Raw genomic sequence first — 15,007 nt, 5'->3', positions numbered from 1 at the left:
CAAAAATCAAATTTCAGATTTCTATCCACTCATGACATTGTTGTAACATCTAATATCACTTAAATATTTAATCTAAAACCTAAAATATTTCATCATGATATACAAATATATTCAATGAATTTTCTATTTTCTAATTTATTGTGACTATATGCTTGTTTGAAAATTCAAGAAGTTTTTTAGAGCACGATTTACAATAAATTTTCTATTTATTAATTTACTGTGACTATTTACTTGATTAAGCACATCGCTTTGAATTTTTGTCAAAGAGTCCAAAATTTTTGTTTGGATCAATTGTGCATATTAAAATGAGATTCCAATTCCCCATCTATCCTTATAATTGTTATAAGATCTAGTATCATTTAATTATAGCCTAAAGCCTAAAATTTTCAATCATGATTTACAATGTTTTTTTGTTTTGTATTTACTTTGACTATATGCTTGTTTAAAAATTCAATGATTTAAAATATCTTTTTTGTTTTGTATTTATTTTGACTATATGCTTCTTTAAAATTCAAGAATTTTTTTGAAAGGTCGATTGAATGAGATTCTCATGATGATAATGCATTATCATCTTTCATCTTATTTTAAATTATTCAGTGTGTGTTTCAAATCAAAGTACCATCACTTTTTAATTATTGTTGACATTCTCTTTTCTCAATCTAATTTACTTTGACTATTTGCAAAAGAATACAAAAAAATTGTATGGTGCAATTGTGCATATTAAAAAAAGATTTCAAATTCCCCTTCTATCCATATCATTGGACCTTCACATCTAGTATCTCTTAAATAAACAACCTAAAATTTAAATTTTTTACCTATGATTCACAAGGAGTTTTCTCTTTTCTAATTTATTATGACTATATGTTTGTTTTAAATTCCAAAATATTTTTTTAAGGTTAGTAAAATCAATTTTTTAAATTAATACATGATTCTCCTTAATCTTATTTAAAATTATTCTCTTTAATCAAATCATAGATCCATCACTTTTTTATTTTTTGAACATTATTTTGTCTATTTTTCTTCACTTTCCTATTTTTCTTCACATTCCTCTTTCCCAATATAATTTACTTTGACTATTTTCCTACTAATCCAAAAAAAATTGTGGTGAAAAGTAGAATCCAAGCCTAAATTTTTTAACCATGATTTACAATGATTTATGTATTTTCAAATTCACTTTTACTATATGCTTGTTTGAAATTTTTAGAATTTTTTTTTTGAAAATTAGATTTGCATAATTATGCATTATCCCATTTTGTCTTATTTAATTTTAAATTAATGTGGGTGTCATTCAAATAAAAGTACCATCACTTTTCTATTGTTTGGGCTATTTTCAATTCGATTTTTTTTAATAGTTTTTTTAAGAATCCAAAAAATATATATGGTGCAATTGTGTGTATTAAAAGGATTTCCAAATCCCCACCTATCCATGCAATTGTCCTAACATCTAGTATCACTTAAACATGTAGCTTAAAGCTTAAAATTTCAGCCATGATTTACAATGACTTTTCTGTTTTTCTAAATCACTTTTACCATATGATTATTTGAAAATTCATGAATTTATAGTGAGGGGTCACTAAAATTAGATTCTCTTATTAAATGTTTGTCTTATTTGAAATTATTGAGTGTGCTATTCAAATCAAAGTGCCATCAATCTTTAATTTTTACTAGATTCCTATTTTCCAATTTGATTTAATTTGACTATTTGCATAAGAGTCCAAAAAAACTGTATGGTGCAAAAATCAAATTAAAAATTTTGGACAATGATTTACAATGACTTTTCTATTTTCTAATTTATTATCACTGTATGCTTGTTTGAAAATTCAAGAAATTTTTTAGACCATGATTTACAATGAATTTTCTATTTACTAATTTAATGTGATTATATACCTATATGAGAGCATTGTTCAAATCAGACTATCATTATTCTCTTTACCAATCTAATTTACTTTTATTTTTTGTCTAAGAATCCAAAAAATTTGATTGGTTCTATTGTGCATATTAAAAGGAGATTCCAATTTCTCATCTATCCTTACAATTGTTTTTTATAAAGATAAATGGGTTTTACATGGACCTGAAACCAAGAGTTTTACAAAAAAAGCAAAAAGAAACAACATGCAACAAAACAAAGCTCAGATAAACACTTAGTTAAGCGAGTGGACCAACTCCTTGTTCTTCTGGATGGTAACCTTGTTGATCTCCTACAAGTCCTCCATAATGAACCTAGAGGTACCCTTATTGCTTCTCTTGCTTCTGGTCCTAGAACTAGGGCCCGTAGTTTTATTGCCACCCACGGTGGAATCTTCACTACCGAGTTCTTTCTTTTTGTTAATGTCACTAGGATAATCATTGTCAGTAGGATTGGATCCGTACTCCGCCACCATGGCATTGATCTTTTCTAGCCCCTCCATACTATTGCTCATGGCCTTTTTGCTTATGTCTACCAAATTCTTAAGGTTATTCTTGATCTCCTCCATAGATTGCTCAACCTTATCAATTATTTGTTCATGATTACATTTCATAACTTCCACATCATGGGAAAGCTTCTAGGTCATGATCACGAGCTTCTCCATTTTGTTAGGCTCAGGGGAATCAATGAAGATATCAATTATCTCCTTAATATCCTCCTTGAGGGTATCAATCTCCTTCCCCACCTACTTCCAACAGTTTTCCTGGCTTCTAGTTGCTTCCATCACTAGATTCATCAGAGTAATTTCCTTCTGTAAGCCACTATCCACATCTTTAGGTGGAGTCCCTTGCTTCTCCTTCTGGATAGGAAGAGGAATGTCCAATTTGATTTCTTGGTCCAAGGTCTTGGGACCATAGTCTTTAGCAACCAACTTCTTCTTTTTGAAATAAGGCTCAGTTTGAGAAACCATCTTGTTGGTTGATTTATATTTACTTGCAGCCCATCTGGGGGGGGGGGTTCTTGCTGCTATGGGTTCCAAGAGTGACCAACATCTCATACTCTTCAACCAGCTTGTAATCAGGGTCAACAAGAGGTTTGGTGCTCCCACTATCCTCCATCTCCATATCCGTATCAAAGACATCTTGAACATCAATATTAGGGATTTGGCCTTTCTCAGATAGAGAGGGCACAAGTTAATGAGCTTTGGTGCACAACTTAATGAGCACAATAAGCCCTTCATGGAGGACCAGATTATTTGGATTCTCTACATGTTTTTCTAGAATAATCTCCAAAGAAGAAACCAGATAGAATGGAATCAAAATAACTTTTCCATGCCTAAAGTGATTTAAGATGGTAAAATGATAAAAAAAGATATTGGCATATCTGCCATCAAGTGTAATGTACCTCATAATGAAATCGGTCATATCCGCCCAAGGAGTCATCAGTTCCTTTCTATTGTACCCACCATCTGCCATTTTATTAACTCTTAAACGCTCTTTATCTTTATCAAAAAAATTCACCATGTCTTCCTCCCCTGTTTTTCTATCTTTGTAAATCTTTTTGTCATTCATAGCCAAACCCATAACCGTAGCCACCAGAGTTTCATCCACCTGAAATTCAGGACCATAAGCCATCAAAACCCCTTTCTTCCACTCGTTGACAAACATTTCCGTGAGCAAAGGAGAAGGGCCATGGAGTCTTTCCAAGAAGGGAACTATTCCCCCATCTTCAATTTCTTGCCACACCTCCTTATTTTTCTTCCATTTATCAAAAGTGGGTTGTTCTTTCCTATTCTTGTCCACACCCATAATGGTCTTCGTCACCAAACAGAAGCAGGAAATGGGCCACACAAGATAAGTCTCCAAACAGAAGCAGGAGAGGGGCCACACAAGAAGACAGAAAATCCAGGCACAAGGGAAGTTTCTAGATCTTCGAATAGGGAAATCGAAAGGAAACCATTTCCCCAACACCTTAATCAAATCATGACTGTTGTTCATTAACTACCGCAAGTAGAAATGGTATCATCATATGTCAGGTCGCACAAGTTTTTTGGGAAAGAGTTCCGATTGCTCCACCATTTTGCCTCCACGTAGCCCACCACCATATTGGCCAATAAATCCGCCACTTTATTGTCTTCCTCAAAAACACGAGAGATTTTGAATTCATCCAACTCTTTAATCATATCACAACAATCTTTGATCAAGTTGACAATAATCCAGATAGGATCCGTACGCCCATTCAAACAGTTGATAATATTAAGTGAGTCAGATTCCAGCCACCTTTCTAAATCCTTACTATTGTTATAACATCTAGTATCATTTAAATATAACTAAATTCTGAAATTTTCAATCATGATTTACAATGACTTATCTATTTTGTATTTACTTTGACTCTATGCTTGTTTGAAAATTCAAGAATTTTTTTTGAAAGGTTGGTAAATGAGATTCCCACCAATGCATTATTATCTTTTGTCTTATTTTAAATTATTCAGTGTGTGTTTTTCTGTGTTGTCAATCTTGATTAGATGTGATGAATGGCTGATATGCGTAAACCTCTCTTTCAAATCGACTGTTTCTTCACGGCTTCCACCGTCTCCACACATAATTTCCTACTTTTCTGTGTACACAAACTTGAAACTTGTAACGTATCTGACTTCTTCCTGAAAATGACATCGTACATAACTTTATTTCCATTCCTTGTATACTGATGCCCAAATTAAGCCTAACAAAAGTTATTTGGAATTTACGCACACAGACATATCGTTTGTTTTCACGTTTCTTTCAACAAGAGAAAAGTTATGCACACGTAATGTTCCTCCACTTTCTAACCACACGCGATTAGATTTTTTTCACTCTAATTGAGTTATCGCCATTCCTAGATAATTTCCTACATTTCCGGGACAATTGCATGCGAGCTGTCAAGGAAATAGAATAGAGGGATAATAAAAAACAATTATAGATTGAACGAAGCATTATAAAAGGATACAATTTTTTATATCAATTTTTAAAAAAAATATATGTTTAGTTTAGTTTTAATTAGCCAGCTGGGATACTAAATGATTAACGATTGTGTTAATCAAATAAGAAAATGAGAAACTTTTAAAAATAGTTTACAAAATATAGTTGATATTAGATAGAAAGTAATTGTTAATGCATATAAAATTATTATTTCTGTTATGTATAAAAACATATTAGAGGAGAGTCTAGATCACTAGGCTTAAATTCTTTTTATGTTAACCCATTACGTAGCATGGCTTTATAATTATAAATGAATGATTGAAAATAAACACACGGGACTTTCAAATGGCTTATATGATTTTAATGTAGATCAAGTTTCATTTTTCTTAACAAATGAGATATTTTGTAGATATTGCTCTTGTCCTTAGTATCACATCATTTTTTGATCATTTTAATTTGACAAGTTAATGTCTTTAAAGAGTCAAGGGATAAGTGGTGAAAATGGAAGGGAATATGAAACTACTCTTTGGGAAAATAGATGAAAGGAGTAAATATGGCCCTTAAGCGAGGTCATGTCCCTATAATGGCTATGTTATACATGAATCATACCACATTCAATAATTATCACTAGTAGGGGAGGGTATTTCTTTAAATACATATGTTTTTTGTGTACTTCAATTGAGGTGTTCCTACATTGTGTGCTCTAGATTGCTCAAGAAAATCCAACTGTTGTTGGACGTAGATTGATATCCAAGTGTTCATGTTTTCTAGTTCTTTTTCCTTTCATTACAACTCATCTTAATACACCTTTTATATCCCTTCATAGTATTTTTTTTTGCCTTAGCATTAATTTTTAGAAAGAAATAATTCAACATAGGTTATATTCTCATGACCCATCAAATCTCACTAGTCCCCTATTTACAATGCATGGCCCTCTTGTTTTTTGTCAAATAATTTCATTTCATTAAAGTACTTTATAAATTAGTCATTAAGGTGGTTTTCAATTTGGTATTGCATCAAACATTGAAACAACGATGCCATCTTAAAATTTATGGAATGAATGAAAATTATGACAAATGACCTTTTTTTAAATAAAATTTTAAAAAAATTTTATATACAATTATATAACTTATGTAAGTTGTATATCAATACCTACCTTATGAAAAACCACAACATAATATTCTCTAATTAAATTGAAATGTTTTGTGAATTAGTCAAAGTCATCTAATTTCTATGAGAACTATAAAATACAAAAATAAGACTCACCAACACTTAAGTAATTCCCTCTAATTGTTCAATGACCAAAAATTTATAATCACTTTCTAAAAACTAAATTTTAATTAATTTTAAGAAAACAATTAATTTTAATGTGTTTGATGAATAATTTTTTAAATTAAAATATAAATTAGATTTCTCAATATAAAATGAAACTTCAAAATATTTACAAAATTCCTTCCAACTTCTAATTACCACCAATATTGAAAAATTGAAAATCTTAAATAATCTATAAAATACATATTCGATCTACACCAATGAATTCCATCCAAAAAAAAAATTGTTATTATTATACAATAAATTACATTTACAAATATATATTTAATATTTGCACTGAAGATGTTTGCAAACTTAATGTTCTTATTATTTTGAATGTATAAATGCCTAAACACCACATGAAAATAGCATTTTAAATATTTACTTTACTTACTGAGTAGTCTCTCCTATTCTCTATAATTTCAACTTTAAATCATGACCCTAGCATTTGTTGTGTGCACATCCTTTCTCACATAACTTTATTTTGAAATAATCATCTACATGCTTCTTCCACTTTATAATGACATATGGTTAGATTTTTCTAATATATTCTCCCATACTGTCCTACACTTTTTGGGACTATTAGATATGAATGGTTAAGAAAATACAACCATATCAAATATAATCAAATAACTTTTTTGGACTATTAGATATGAATGGTCAAGAAAATACAACCATATCAAATATAATCAAATAAATTTAAATAATAATTATACAGTTAATTAATGTAATTTAATTATTAAATAAATACTTTTAAAAATAATAATGAAAACTATTTTTGATGATAGTAAAATTAATTGTTAAGGTATACAAATTTTTTGGTGAAATTTTTTGTTTTTTATGAAAGAAAGTTTTCTTTTGATATTGAATATTTTGTTCACAATAATATGCAACTAGGTTTAAGTTTTCATCACATTTGCATTTGGAATATTACTAGATATATTATGTAGATGAATATGAAATGAGGAAGAAATGTTGGATGAGAAAATATTTGAGATAGATTGTAACTGAAAGCTATGAGATTTCCACAATCCATATTGTTTACTCATAATTTTTTTGGATTCAATTGTGTATGTTTTTTTTATCATCAATGTTTAAAATCACACTCTTTGATTCATCATCAGGATTTTTCATCTACTTAGAATTATTTTTCATCCTGATGATGAATCACAGAGTGTGATTCGAAAAATGCTGATGATAAAAAATACATACACAATCGAATCCAAAAAAATATGAGTATAGATTGTAACTTTCAAATTGATTTGGGATAGATGTTAAAGATGTTGAATCTAATTTTGTAGATCCCATTTTCATTAATCATGTGCAGAAACAATTGATTGTGTCAATTGATTGGAACATTAACAAGTTGGTATCATTTAAGCCAAATGATTTCCTTGTATTTATACATTAGGATTAAAACTAATTTTCCAATATTTAACAAATAAATTCTACAATCACAAAAAAATTGTTAACTAGAAAATAAAATAACAATTTTATGTAATTTCAATACAAGATCAAAAAGAGGAAGCAACCAAAATAACTCAAATGGAGAAACCTATTTTTAGGAAACAAGCACTTTACATTGACATATATACATTGTTTCATTTTCTATATGATAAAAATATCAAGAAAATTATATCTAATATATAAATTATGCATCCTAGTTGTTTGCCTTGTCTACAAAATCCAAAATGGAATTGCGATGGAAAATACCAGAGAATACAAAAAAGGAAAATGAATAAAGGTTTAAAAAAATTATTTAAAGAGAACCAAGAGATGGAAAATAATGAGAAATAGAGATATCAACTAAGTCATAAGAATCTAAATATCTTTGCCCAAATAAAAACTTGTAGCTCCAACAAACAAGAAAAATTGTTAGGTTTATTTATATTTTTTCCTTTTGATCAAACCCTTTGGTATTTCTTTCTCCACAATAGCCAAGGTAGATAGATAGAAAAATAATTTGTGGATGCTCTTATCTGAAGTGTGTTTGGGAATGGTCAAAGCTATGAATATCTGATTGTAAAAACTAAAATCAAAAGAAGGGGATGTGACCATTCCAAGGTCCTTAGGTGCACAACAAGAAACAAATGTCACAATAATAATGAAAATAAATATCAACCAGAATAGTATCACCTACAATTTATTTTTAAGGAAAAAAGTTGTGATGTTGGCATTTCATGAAGATTATATTAATGAAGTATAAGTGTTGTCATTGATGTCAATTATAATTGGTAATGGAGTTATATTACAACTGGTAATGATGAAGTAATGCAGCCAGTAGTTGAGAAAGTAAAGGAAAATGATATTACTATTGAAGCAGTGAGATCAACCGGTAACCCTAACCTATTAATATATCGAACCCTAACTAATGGATCTTGGTGAATTGATTGTGTTGATCTATGGTCGAATGGTGATCAGAGATGATTATGCCATGTATGCATGATGCACATGATGAGTTTCAAAGTGGTTTTGACATGTAGAGATAACTGTTTTATCTTGGGAATGAGTGAATGCATTGCATGAAGTGGAAACCGCATGATGAGTTACAGGATCCTATGTGCGGTGATCCATGAGCGGTCGAGGTTTTCTTGAACAATGTGAAGATGATTATTTTGTAATCTGATGGTCATGTTTGAACCGATTTGTTTTTAATCTCCATGAGATATTAGGTTTTGGGATGTGTTACCGGCCTATTGTGTTTCTTATCTGGTCGATGAGTTGTTTTGTAGTAGTGTTGGCAATTTTGGTTAAGTGTCAATGTGATTGATTTCTGAACCAGAAGGAATTTCTTCAAAATGAGTGAAGGAATATAGGAGCATAAAAAGGATTTGATTAAGTAGAATAGTGTTATTACTAGGTCAACAAAAACACTATTGTTCTCTAACAATTACAACAGTTAAATCCCTTAATCAAGTAAGCTTTAACAAGCTTGGTATTTTGCAAATCCTCTAACTAGGTGATCCATTAGCTTGGATTTCAAATCCCCTATCAAGGTTACTCCTAATAGGGCATTGTAGTCAATCCTTTGACCGGATTTGTTCCTAACAAGACATTTTTGTAAAGATTTAATAGGCTTGGCTCCTAACAGGGTGAACTTCAGAAGAGTTTAGAATACTTGTGGGTATTCATCCCCGTCGTGCTTTTTCCCATTTGGGTTTCCACGTCAAAAATAATTATGTTAAGTGGTGAATGGTTTTTGTGGTTATGTTTTGATATGGTTAATCTTTTTAACTTGTAAAGCCACTTAGATGTGTTAAGATCACCAGAAGTGATCTGAAATGTGCTATTACTAATGTTAGTAAAGTAGTTTGATGTTTTGGTAAAATGGTTTAAAAGTTTCAGATCTGTTACACTATTATTTTGGTATTTAGTCAACTAGTAAACTTCATAGTGTAGTTGCAGTTTATTGTTCATTTTTAAAACCGGTTAGTTCAATGATTGATTTGTTAGTTGGGTTTGAGTTTGGTGAAAGTTTTGTTTGTTTTCTATCTACTGGTTTACCCCACTCTCAATAGTTTACTGGATAATTATTGATTCATCATATCATCAATTGGTGTCAGAGATTTTCAGGTCCTTTAGTGTCTAAGCCTAACAACTTGAGGTAAAGATCTAGAAGAACTTGATGAAGAAAGAAGGTCTGAAGTTCAATAGGGAAAATTATAGAATCTGGAGTGATAGGATGAAGATCTATATGAAAAGCTTAGGAAGTCAATATTGGGAACATGTTGTGACCAAATATAACTTGCCTAGTGGGATTTTGTCTGATGATCAAACGGAGTAATAGGAGAACAATCAAGCATTGGAGGCCATTATCAGTTCCTTGTCTGATTCAGAGTATGTTGATGTCCATGGTTTGGAGACTGCTTATGATGTGTGGAAGAAAATTGAGGATATCTATAGTGGTGATGAGCATGTGAATATTGCCAAAGAGGAGAGTTTGAGAGGTAAATTTGATGACATGTGGATGGGTGAAGTTGAGAGTATTCAACTGTATGATTAGGGGATCAAGGAGATAGTCGATGAGATCAAAAGTACTGGTGGCAAAGTGGAGCATACCATAGTGGTTAGCAAGGTGGTGAGAACCCTTCTACCGATCTATGCTATCTGAGTTGCAACCTTCAGGAACTCAAGTCTATTGATAAAACAAAGGTAACTCTTGATTCCATCATTGGTAAACTAGCTACATCTAAATTAAATAGTCTTGATGGAAGTGTTTAGAAATTGAAATCTGCATTTAGAGCTTCATTTTCTAATCTACTGGTAAGGAAAAGCAGAAAAGATAGTCACAGTCATGAGTCTAGATCCAACAGAGAAGTTGATGATGCAGACAGTCTGATTGAGCTTGAAGCATTGTTGGCCAAGTGGTTACCTAGAGGTACCAGTAAGTATAGAGGCAAATTACCTTTGAAGTGTTTTGCATGTAACCAGATTGCACATATTGCAGCTAATTGTCCAAATGGAGACGATGAGCATAAACATGAGAAGTATAAGAAGTACAAAGACAAAGGTAAAAGAGATTGCCTCATTGCAACTGATGGTGGAATCACAGATGAGGAATCTGAGGGAGACACAAATGAGGACATTGTCTTTGTTGCCATTAAAGAGGAGACATCATATCAGAAGGCACTAGTCTCTCACATGGATAGTTTTGATAATTGGATTATAGACAATGGTTGTTCACACCACATGACCGGTGACCAGAGTAAGTTTCTTACTTTGAAGGAATTTGATGGAGGTGTTGTGAGATTTGGAAATGACTCACTCTGCATGGTAAAAGGTAAGAGAACCATTTCTCTTAATGGAAAGAGCAGTGGAGATGATGTCTACTAGGTTGAAGGATTGAAACACAATCTGTTGAGTGTTGCTCAACTCAATTATAGAGGATATCTATTGGAATTCAAAAATGGAATGTACAAAATCTATGGAAGCAAAGGTGAACTAATTACAACTAGAAAATAGATAAAAGGTAACCTATTTCATATAAATCCTAAAGTCAACAATTGTTTAATTGCTAAAGTAGAAGATACTTGGCTTTGGAATTGAAGATTTTGTCATGTAAATTTTGATAACATTGTAAAAGTCAGTAAGTCCAAATCGGTAAGAGGTTTGCCTTAGCTGGACAAACCAGTGAATGTTGTATGTAAGGAATGTCAGTTAGGGAAGATGACATCCTCAACTTTTAAAAGAAAATCTCTCTCAGCAAAACATTTGCTAGATTTGGTTCATACAGACCTATGTGGACCAATAAGGACTATAAATATTCAAGGTGATCGGTATTTTATGATCTTCACTGATGATTTCTCAAGAATGATGTGGGTCACATTCTTGAAGGACAAAAAGGAATCCTTTAGCAAGCTTAAGGCATTCAGGACCTTACATGAAAAGGAAAGTGGAAAGAAGATAAAGTGCTTAAGAACTGATCAAGCTGGTGAATTTACTTCAGAGGAATTCACTAGATACTGTGAAGACAATGGAATTAAGAGGATCTTTCTGCACCTAGGACACCATAGCAAAATGATATTGCAAAGAGGAACAATCGGTTAGTCATTGAAGTAGCTAGAACAATGCTAATACAAGGAGGTGTAGCCAAAAAATTATGGAGAGAAGTTGTCAACACAACTATCTACACTATAAACCAAATATTAGTTAAAAGAGGTAAGAATAGAACTCCTTATGAATAATGGTATGGTAGATCACCTAATGTCAGTTACTTTAACATTTTTGGCAGTAAATATTTTATCCAAAGAGGTGACTATGTTGGTAAGTTTGATGCTTAGATTGATGAAGGCATATTTCTTGGTTACTCCACCAAGAGAAAAGCCTACAAATGTTACAACAACTAGACAAAGAAGAAAATTGAAAGTGCTAATGTCTATGTGGATGAGTGTCCTGAAGATATAGGAGAAACCAGTGAGGAGAAGAAGGAAGATGAACCTTACATTCTGATTTTTGGAGCCAGAAGTTGGTGAAATGAATGTTGCGGCACCAGTTCAACCTAAACAAGTAGATTCTATAGAAGATGAATAAAGTTAAGAAGATGAAGAACATGATTTTCATGATCATGTTATTCCAAGGTATGTAAGACTCACTCATAATCCTAATCAAATTATTGGAGATAAAGATGCTGGTGTGTTAACTAGAAGAAGAATTAAAGAGAATTCTTGTATGATCTATACTATTGAGCCTATAACAACAAAGAAAGCTTTTGGAGATGCTCATTGGATCAAGGCTATGGAAGAGGAGCTTGACCAAATTGAGAAGAACAATACATGGACCCTAGTACCTAAACTGGTGAACAAAAATGTAATGGATACTAAATGGGTATTTAGAAATAAATTGAATGAAGATGGAGTAGTAGTTAGAAACAAAGCCAGATTGGTATGCAAAGGTTATGCAGAGGAAGAAGGAGAAGACTATGGTGAGACATTTGCACCAGTTGCTAGATTGGAGGGTGTTATGACTCGACTTGCATTTGCAACATATAGAGGATTAAAAGTATATCGGATGGATATGAAGTCAGCATTTCTAAATGGAATACTAGAAGAGGAGGTCTACATTGAATAGCCAGATGGTTATGCTTTGACTGATGCAAAGGACATGGTGTGTAAATTACACAAGGCACTATATAGTTTGAAGCAAGCACCAAGAGCATGGTATGAAAGACTACATTCACACTTGGTGAAGATAGGTTTTTAGAGAACTAATGAAGACAACAATATATATCTCAAGATTAAAGGAGATAAGATACTAGTTAGTGAGGTATTTGTCGATGATATCATTTTTGGAGGCAATTATTACATGAGTGATGACTTTGCAAATGAGATGAAAAGTGAATTTGAGATGTCTCAGGTAGGAGAGATAAAATTCTTCATAGCTTTACAAACTCAACAGATGAACAATGGTATCTTTATCACAAAGTCCAAATATGTGAAACAAGTATTGAAGTCATTTGGAATGGAAAAATGTAAACCAGTTGGGACACCAATGGTTACAGGATGTAAACTGTCTAAGGAGGATGATGTTGCATCTGTGGATGAAAAGGAATATGGGTCTATGATAGGGAAACAGCATTATGTTTTTAATAGCAAACTGAATATTGCTCATGCAGTTGGATTAGTTACCAGATTTTAGAAGAACCCAAAGGAAACACACATGGTAGCAACTAAAAGGATATTCAGATATTTGAAAGGTACAATTGATTATGGATTATGGTATCCATATATAGGTAACTTTGATTTGAAAGTCTATACAGATGTAGACTAGGCAACAAATGTTGATGACCGGAATATCACAAGCGGAGGTGCATTCTTTTTTGGAGGAAGGCTTGTATCTTGGAGCAGCAAGAAGAAAAGTTGTACATCACAATCAACTGTTGAAGTTGAATATGTTGCAGCATATATGAATTGTACCCAAGTAATCTGGATGGAAGACATTCTGGAAGGATTCAAGTTGAAGATTATAGAACTGGTAAGGATTTTCTGTGATAACACCAGTGAAATAAATATTTCAAAGAAATCGGTGTTGCATGATAGAACCAAGCATATTTAGCTGAAGTATCATTTCTTGAGAGAGAAAGTGCATAGTAAAGATGTGTTACTAGAGCATGTATCTACTAAGGAATAGCTAGTGGATATCTTTACTAAACCTCTTCCTAAGGCCAATTTTGAGAATATTAGAGGTCAGCTAGGGGTTGTGGCCCTACATGAAGTTCATTGAACAAATGTGGAAGACATCAGTCCTAAAGCTTATTGAAGATCTTGAAGAAGGATTGGTGTAGAGTGGTGCTACTCCACAGGGGGAGCAACAAGTTGTAGAATGGTGAAGTATGACACTATATGGTTTACTTTCACTTTGGCATTATTTTCAAAGGGGGAGAAGAACTGTAGCCAGTTACCAGCTGAAGACATTGAAGACATGAAGACTCACTTGAAGGAGAGTACATGGAAAAATGTAAACCAAGATTCCTATACCTATGTATGTGCATTACTCTCAATCATCACAATCAAAGGATAATGATATTTATTTTGCCATCAATGCCAAAGAGGGAGATTGTTGGCATTTCATCAAGATTGTGTTAATGAAGTATAAGTGTTGTCATTGATGTCAATTGTAATCGGTAATGGAGTTATATTATAATTGGTAAAATATTGAAGCAGTGAGATCAACTGATAACCCTAACCTAAAAATATATCGAACCCTAATTGATGGATCTTGGTGAATCGATTGTGTTGATCTATGGTCAAATGGTGATCGGAGATGATTATGCCACATATGCATGATGTACGTGATGAGTTTCAAAGTTGTTTTGGCCCACAGAGGTAACTATTATATCTTGGGAATGAGCGAGTGCATTGCATGAAGTGGAAACCACGTGATGAGTTATAGGATTCTATGTGCAGTGATCTAGGAGTAGTTGAGGTTGTCTTGAACAATGTGCAAATGATTGCTATGTAATCCAACGGTCATGTTTGAACTGATTTGTTTGTAATCTCTATGAGATCTTAGGTTTTGTGATGTGTTACTGACCTATTATTTTGCTTATAAGGTTGATGAGTTGTTTTGTAGTAGTGTTGGCAATTTTGGTTAAGTGTCAGTGTGATTGATTTCTGAACTAGAAGGAGTATTTGCAGAATGAGTGAAGGCCTATAGGAGCATAAAAAGAATCTGATTAAGTAGAATAGTGCTATTACTAGGTTAGCAAAAATCCTATTGTTCTCTAAAAATTACAACAGTTAAATCCCTTAGTCGGGTAAGCTTTCACAAGCTTGGTGTTTTGTAAATCCTCTAACTAGGTGATCAATTAACTTGGATTTCAAATCCTCTATCAAGG

This window comes from Cryptomeria japonica, chromosome 3 (genome assembly GCF_030272615.1).
Source record: "Cryptomeria japonica chromosome 3, Sugi_1.0, whole genome shotgun sequence".
In the NCBI taxonomy this organism is placed as follows: domain Eukaryota; kingdom Viridiplantae; phylum Streptophyta; class Pinopsida; order Cupressales; family Cupressaceae; genus Cryptomeria; species Cryptomeria japonica.
Note: the sequence above shows the minus strand (reverse complement) of the source record.